This window comes from Balaenoptera acutorostrata, chromosome 1 (genome assembly GCF_949987535.1).
Source record: "Balaenoptera acutorostrata chromosome 1, mBalAcu1.1, whole genome shotgun sequence".
NCBI classification, from domain to species: Eukaryota; Metazoa; Chordata; class Mammalia; order Artiodactyla; family Balaenopteridae; genus Balaenoptera; species Balaenoptera acutorostrata.
Genome location: NC_080064.1, coordinates 7,462,975 through 7,471,537, shown reverse-complemented (window position 1 = coordinate 7,471,537; position 8,563 = coordinate 7,462,975).

Below are 8,563 nucleotides of genomic sequence, written 5' to 3'. Positions count from 1 at the left end.
TGAACCTCACCCAGATGAAAAATTGGAACCACTTACCTGAGACACTGAAAGAGTTGTTTGTTTGTTGTTTTACAAGCGCTTTTTTTTTAAAAAAAATAAACTTTTTAAAGATATAATTTATGTACTGCTAATGACATCCATTTACAGTGTCCCATTGGCTGAGTTTTGGCAAACGTATTCACCCCAGAAACATTGTCTCTGTCAGGATGAAGAACATTCCCATGACCCCCAAAGATTCCTGGGGCCCCTCCATAGCAATCCTTCCCTCCACTGCAGTCCCAGGCAGCCACTGATCTGTTTTGTATTTTATTATCACTATGGATTAGTTTGCATTTCCTAGAATTTTACAAAAATGGGCTCATACTGTAGCATTGCTTTGTATCTAGCATCTTTCCCTTCACATAATGATTTTGATACTCATTTTTCTTGTTGGTTGTATCAGTAGTTCGTTCCTTTTTGCCAAGCACCATTCCATTTTGGGGATATGTCACAATTCGTTTATCCAATCTAGTAATGGATATTTGAGTTGTTTCTAGTTTTGTCTATTGTGAATAAAGCTGCTATGAAATTTCATGTACAAGTCTTTTTGTCACATATGTCTTCAATTCTCTTGGGTGTGTTTCTAGGAGTAGACTTGCTGGGTCATTTGGTGACTCTATGATTAACATTTTGAAATGTATGAGAGTTCCAAGTTCTCCAAATTCTCATCAATACTTTTTACTGTGTGTCTTCTTTTGTTATGGCCATCCTAGGTGTGAAGTAAGATCTCACTGTGGTTTTGATTTGCATTTCTCTAATGACTAAATGGGGTGAATGCTGATGGGCACAGGGTTTCCTTTTGGGAAGATGAAAATGTTCTGGAATTAGATAGTGATGATACTTATACATACAATGCTGTGAATTTACTAAAAATCACTGAATTGTACACTTTAAGATGATGAATTTTATAGTGTGTAAATTATGTCTCAAAAAAGACATTATTAAAAATAGAAGAATAGTATGTAGAGTATAGACAAAGTATATATCATAGACATTCATAAACTTTCAGTGACCTATAGGGTTTTTCCAATTATTAAATACAGCCCAATTCTAGGAACCAATAATGTCCTTCAAATGAGGCAGAGAAGCCCCTAGTTCCTTCATTCCCTACCCCAAGTTGGACATATTCTGGTTCTCTGCACCAGACTATGAAGAAAGGATCTCAATTTGATAGCGTTTGGGCTACTGCAGTGATCCTCAATCTTGTGTCTACATTAGAATAACCTGGGGAACTTCTAGCTTTTTCAACTTTATATTGAACTATGTCATCTGTATTAGTTTGCTACTGCTGCCATAACAAAATATCACTGACTGGGTCGCTTAAACAACAGAAATTTATTGTCTCACATTTCTGGAAGCTGGAAATCCAAGATCAAGGTGTCAGCAGGTTTGTTTTCTCCTGAGGCCTCTCTCCTTGGCTTGCAGACGACCACCTCCTTGCTGTGTCCCCACGTGGTCTCTCCTCTGTGCACATGCATCCCTGGTGTCTTTCTCTCTTCTTAAAAGGACACCAGTCCTATTGGCTTAGGACTCTATTCTTATGACTTCATTTAACCTTAATTACCTCCTTAAAGGGGCTATCTCCAAATTCAGTCACATTGAGGGTTAGGGCTCAATGTATGAATTTTAGGGGAACACAATTCAGTCCACAACATCATCCATACAGGAAAGCACACAAATCCTAAGTGTACAGCTTGGTAAGTTTTCACAAGCCATACCAAAGGCACCCAGCTTAAGAAATAGAACATTACAAGCACCCAGAGCCTCACCCCTCCAGGCCCCCTTCTAGGTACTTCCTATCCCTCTGATGTTCTGTATTATCATGGGGAGAAGCAGTGCCTCAGTTTCCTCATCTGTAAAATGGGTCTTATGATCTCTAAGGTTGTTTCCTGCAAAAGGCTCTGGTCAAATTTGAACTGAGTCTGAATTAGTTATAAGTTGAAAGCTTTTAAGTTGCCATCAAGTGCTATCTGATACCTTTAAAAAGATACTAATTTCAAAAATTTAGCTGGTGTGTTTCTAATGATGAGTTAGGGACCAAGTGAAAGATTAGGGATGTTTATTAGGGGAAGAATGCATAAGAAAAATAACTAAAGCAACTGTCCTATTAAGCAGTGTGATTGTAAAGGCCAAGGATTCCCCGAAGTTCTGTAAATAAATTTTTTTTTTTCTTAATTTTATTTATTTATTTATGGCTGTGTTGGATCTTCGTTTCTGTGCGAGGGCTTTCTCTAGTTGCGGCAAGTGGGGGCCACTCTTCATTGCGGTGCGCGGGCCTCTTATTATTGCGGCCTCTCTTGTTGCGGAGCACAGACTCCAGATGCGCAGGCTCAGTAATTGTGGCTCACGGGCCTAGTCGCTCCGTGGCATGTGGGATCTTCCCAGACCAGGGCTCGAACCCGTGTCCCCTGCATTGGCAGGCAGATTCTCAACCACTGCGCCACCAGGGAAGCCCTGTAAATAAATTTTTTAAAATAAACTTTTTATTTTGGAACAATTTTATTTCTTTTAAATTAAAAAAAAATATTTTAAGTGAAGTACTTTAAAAAATTAATTAATTAATTTAGGCTGTGCCACATCTTAGTTGCGGCATGTGGGATCTTTATTGCGGCATGTGGGATCTTTTAGTTGTGGCATATGCACTTCTTAGTTGCGGCATGCTTGTGGGATCTAGTTCCCCGACCAGGGATCGAACCCTGCATTGGGAACGGAGAGTCTTACCCGCTGGACCACCAGAGAAGTCCCTGGAACAATTTTAGATTTACAGAAAAGATGGTACAGAGAGTTTCTGTATACCCCACATCTAGCTTCCCCTATTGCTAGCACCTCACATAATTATGGTACAATCTTCACAACGAATGAACTGATATCACTACTAGAAAAACTCTATAATAAGGTTTTGTTTTTACATAGGTTAATAATTGGAAATCCCTACCAATTCCATGTATTCTAGTGATTTTGTGGGGAAAAAATACAGTTGAAAAGCAACTTCGAGCTGGTTACTGCTTACTCAGCATGGAAGCAGAAAATGGGATCTGCTGATTTGGTCTTTCTATACTGCTCGGTTGTGCCTGTGGTCACTTGGGGCCATTTCTACCAGCCCTTCTATAAGGTCATCCGCTAATGCAGCTGGTGATTTGGCAGTGTGGAGTGAAGGGGCCAAATAAAAATGAAATATTCAATCCAACTCCCCCACCCTTTTTGCTATTTATAAGGTCAAAATAGAGATCCATGTCCCTCAGCCTCCACCACAGTGAATTTGGGAGCTGCAAGTTCATGACAAGCTGTCAGTGTCTCTGAAAACAGATAACCACGTCTCTAGACAAAATCCCAACTCAGCAAACCTCTCAGCAGCTGCAGGGAGGCCTCAAGGTCATAAGGTCATATCTTACTTGGTTCTCCAAAAATTGAACAACTTTTAGTTAAAAAAAAAAAAGAAATCACCACCAGAAAACTCTTTCCACCTTCAGAATTGAGGGGAATAGTGAAAGGACCCCAGCAAAATTTCACCTGCACACTTAGCCCTGGGCAGTTAGGCTACTTAATGCACTGTGTGGGGTAGGTAAACCCCCTGGGACTCACACCCAAAATTGCTTTCTGTGGGACTTCACTGGCAGTCCAGTGGTTAAGGCTCCCGCACTTCCACTGCAGCGGGCATGGGTTCGATCCCTGGTCGGGGAACTAAGATCCCACATGCCCCGCCATGTGGCCAAAAACAAACAAAAACCCCCCCAAAACAAAAACCAAACCAAAACAAAATTGCTTTGTTTAACCCCAAAAACATATAGTAGAGGTGTCACCCTTTCTGCCCCAGGGGACTGTTTCTTTGACATCACATATGATCTTCCGGGCAGCGAGGGCAGAGCCGACACCCAGCATCCCAGTCAGTTTGAGTTTTCCCCCTCAAATCCCAGGGCTTGTGCCCAGTGGGAGACTGTCCGCTCTAAGCATGGTTATTGGTCCGTCCTTGGTTTGGAAGGGGAAGGACAAACATCCCCAGGGTCAGCTGCGGCTTCATCCCCCGTCCTGTCCAGGTCCAAAGCCAGCAGCTCTGCCCATCGCTGCTGCCCATGGTCTGCTCGTGCCCCTGAGGTAGGAGGTTCCATCCCTGGGGCACTGGATGGAACAGCCAGAGCTCGTGTCCCCACCTCTGAGGGGCGGCCTCCGGGCCGGGTGGTGGACCTGTTGTCCCTGTGAGGTCCCTCCCCGTGGCCCCCAGATCCAGCCTGGCCCCTTTGCCTTTGCTGGGGTGAGGGCAGGTTGGCGGGGTCACACCAGGCCAGATATTTACAAATGCCCATCCCCAGCTTCCCCATGAAGACTCTACCTGGACTTCCCTGGTGGCACAGTGGTTAAGAATCCACCTGCCAATGCAGGGGACACAGGTTCGAGCCCGGGTCCGGGAAGATCCCACATGCTGCGGAGCAACTAAGCCCGTGTGCCACAACTACTGAGCCTGCGCTCTAGAGCCCACGAGCCACAACTACTGAGCCCTCGCACCACAACTACTGAAGCCCGCACGCCTAGAGCCCTTGCTCCGCAACAAGAGAAGCCACCGCAATGAGAAGCCCGCACACAGCAACGAAGTAGCTCCCGCTCACCACAACTAGAGAAAGCCCGCGCGCAGCAACCAAGACCCAACGCAGCCAAAATTAAATAAGTGAATAAATAAATTTATTTTTAAAAAAGGAGAAAAAAAGACTCTGCCTACCCCAACACCCAGCCCAGCCTTAAACCACACAGAGACTTCACCTCTGAGTATGGGTGGCGGACACTTTCCTCCAGACAATCCAAGACAAAACTCCTAAATCAGACCCACTCCCCAGTGACTTCCAGTATGAGGTTAGAGGTGGGCTTCTCTCCCACGCCTCCCCCAGCCTGGCCCTCACAGGGACCCTCTAGCATCCTGGTTCAGCTCAGAGAGGAGGGTCAGAGCTTGTGTCTCTCAAGCCTGAAGTGCCACCAAACCTGCAGGACCCCTTCTCTTGACAGTGGCTTCTGCCGCCTTCTGCCCTCACCTCCCCCCATCGTGAGCAGCCCTCCCCACCTACTCCAGGGTCATGGCTTCCTAGGTGGGAAGGGGCTTTGGATGCCTCCTGGCCTCTGTTGTCCTACCTGATGTTCCTCTGTGACAGTAGTAATTTGTTACCGTGACTGTTCCTTTAATCCCGTCTCCTCCCCACCAGCACTGCACACCCTGCGGGCAGGGACCGCGTCCTCCCCTCCAATGGAAATGGGATAGGTGTGACCCTTGAGGCTTCCCTAGGGATCTGGTCTCCGCTGGCCTCCTGCCCTGCCCACAAGTGCTCAGCCCAGGTCTCCCCTCTCCTTGTCTCTGTTCTGGTCTGCCCTCCAGGTCCATGAAGCCCCTCCAAAGGGGCTCTGAAGCCTAGCATCTGGCACTGTCCCCCTGGCTTCAGGGAGCCCTAAATGTGTGTCCTTCCTGACACCTCTCCTTGGAGTTGAGACCCGGACATATCTGCATGCTGGCAGCCTAATGGACATTTCATTCATTATTCATTCATGCATCAACAGCTAATGAGCCTCAACTCCAGGCCAAGTTCTCTGCTCTCGTGGAAATTATGTTCTGAAGGGAGAGGCAGCCGAGTAAGTCATCTCAGTGGGCAACCACCACTTGTCATTCATGGAAGAAACCGTACGATATTGAGAGAATAGGGGAACCCATTCAGAGCGGGCCTCTCAAGGCGGCCTTTTAGTGGGACCTGAAGCTGTGCAGTCAGAGGAGGAGGGCTCCAGGCAGGGGCACAGTTGTCTCCAAAGGACCCCAATGCAAATGCTCAAAGCCTATGCTCTGCCCCTGCCACCACTCTAGTTTCCCTAGGTCGGGAGGGACCCCTTCAGCCAGCCAATTGTGTTCACTAAAAACCCAGGGGTCAAACTGGACACTGCTCTGCCCCTACCTCCAATCACCAAGTCCTGTGGGTTGTCCCTGGAACCTGACAGTGTCACTCTGCCTCCATCCCGTCCCAGCTGCCATTTTCTCTCTCCTGAACCACGTAGCAGCCCCCCTCCCCGCCCCCGATGGTTCGCTGGTTTCATTCTTGTGCTCTTCTTACCCATACTCATTGCTCTGATAAATCATCTTTTAGAAATGCATGTTTGCTGGGACTTCCTTGGCGGTCCAGTGGTTAAGACTCTGTGCTTCCACTGCAGGGGGCGCGGGTTCAATCTCTGGTTGGGGAACTAGGATCCCGCATACCGCGTGGCACAGCCAAAAAAAAAACAAAACACATTTGCTCCTGTCCCTCCTTTGCTTATACTCGACACTGGCTTTCCCTTTGTTTTTAGGATGAAATCTGAAATCCCTAATGTGTCCCTCATGGTACCCTTTGTGGGTGGTTTCTGCTCTCCTCCTGGGCTCACCTGGAGCTACTTGCACACTCCCTCCCTGGGTTCCTGCTGCACTAACCTTTGGATTCCTTGAAAGCCACCCCAGGGCCTTTGCATAAGCACTTACTCCCACTTATAGTGATACATCTCATCTTGCCTTAAAGTTTCATCTCTAACCTCAGGGGACCATGACCCATGACTTCACAGCTCTTTCAGGTGTGTAATTATGTACTGGGTACTTACCTAAGCCCGCCCCTCCTGCTCCAGGTAGGCTCTGGGGAGCAGGGGCATCTCTGTTCTGCCCACCATGGTAGCCCCAGTGCCTAGCACAGCCTGGCACATGCTAGGGGCACCACAATAATTATCGTGGAAATCTGGCTGGCAATGGATGAAGATGCTGCAGAAATCCTGGATCTCTCGCCTCCGTCACTGTGATCCAGCTCGCTCTCACCTGCCAGACCCTTCGGGGACTGAGAGCAGCTTTCCCCACTTCTGCCCCCTGGAGCAAAACGTCCTCAGAGCTGCCACCACAAAAAGCATCTGGCAGCAGTGGAGCCACTCCGGACCCCTCAAACATCCTCTAAGGGGGGGCTTCTGACTCTGCTCGCCCCTTGGACCCTTCTAAGGAGGTCATCATCGAGGTCCTTCAGCTCTTGTTGCACGGAGGGATCCAGGCATCACACGGTTGGTAAGGTAGCTGGTATGCTACCAGTGATTTTCAAAACTTTTTCTTTTTAATCTGCAGAACTTTTTTCTGACATACAACCCAAGTGGAGCCCAGCACTTGAAAACTGAGCTTCGCTGCTAGACAGGGTGCTGGGCACCCTGCTTGCTCCCCTTCACCCTCCACCAAGTCCCTCCCTGGAGCCCGAGGGGGTGGGGAACCATCTCTTTACAAATGTGACCAGAAGTTCGATCTTCTGATCATCTTTCCACCCCACCACATAAGCTGTCTGGTAACCAGGTTCAGGTTTCCACAGCAAAAGCCAGGTCAAGATTTTTGAAAAAACAAACAAAACACAACTCATCATTTTCTGTAGCTTTCTAGAATGCAACCAGGCAACGCATATCAACAGCTTCAGAATCCTGAAAACCTTTGATAGAACAACTCAACTCTCAAGAATTATCCTAAGAAAAGTCTTAAGTACGGAAGACGTAGGTTCCTATAAGATGCTTACTGCTGTCCCAATTATAAAAGCAGGGAGAAATGATAAGCCTTCTAGATGCTCAGCAGTAAGAGAAGGTAAAATTACCTGCTTGTGCTCACGGGGAAGGCAGCCTTTAAGAGGGACGAGAAATCACACTTGATATGGAAATAGGCCCATGATGGTGTAAAGTGAGAAAGTGACAAAATGTTGTGGACAGAAAGATCCCATTTTCGTAAAAGAAAAAAAAAAAAAAAAAAGAAGATATGTATGTAGAAAAAGAAGGGTAGATGCCAATATTTTAATTGTGGGATTATGAGTCGTTTTTTTTTGCTCACTTGTACTTCTAGATTTTCTACAATAAACGTATTTCCCTTTTATAAGAAAACAACAGGACTTCCTTGGTGGTCCAGTGGTTAAGAATCCCCCTTCCAATGCAGGGGGACACGGGCTTGATCTCTGGTCGGAGAACTAAGATCCCGCATGGCACAACGAAGAGCCTGGGCGCTGCAACGAGAGATCCCGTGTGCCGCAACTAAGACTCAATGCAGCCAAATAAATAAATAAATAAATAAATAAATCTTAAAGAAAAAAAAAAAAAAAACAACAGATGACATTAGTAAGATAATAATAGGCACACCGAAAGGAAGAAATCCCTCACAGAAACAACTGTGGTTGAGCCTCCCCGCGGCCCCCTCAGCTGGGTTTCCTCTTCCCAGCACAGGGCTGGGTGGGAGCCCTGAGCAAGGGGACCCGCGTGACTTTTAAGGGAGCCTCTGGTTCTTCCTGCGCAGGCACCTCGCAGGTTCAATGGAGGAGAGGGCTCCTGAGAAGTGGGCCCTGTGACCCCCTGAGGTCACAGCCTCAGGGGACATCACACCACTGAGGTCAGTGAACTCAGGGCGTTTGTGGCTCTACCTGCAGGCAGCTTGGCCCTGCTGCCCCAGAAGCTCAGCTGTGACCTGCGTGCGGTCAGTGAGCAGCCCAGCCCCGTCCCTTCCCATCTGCCCCGCCGGCCTCCAGGGAGC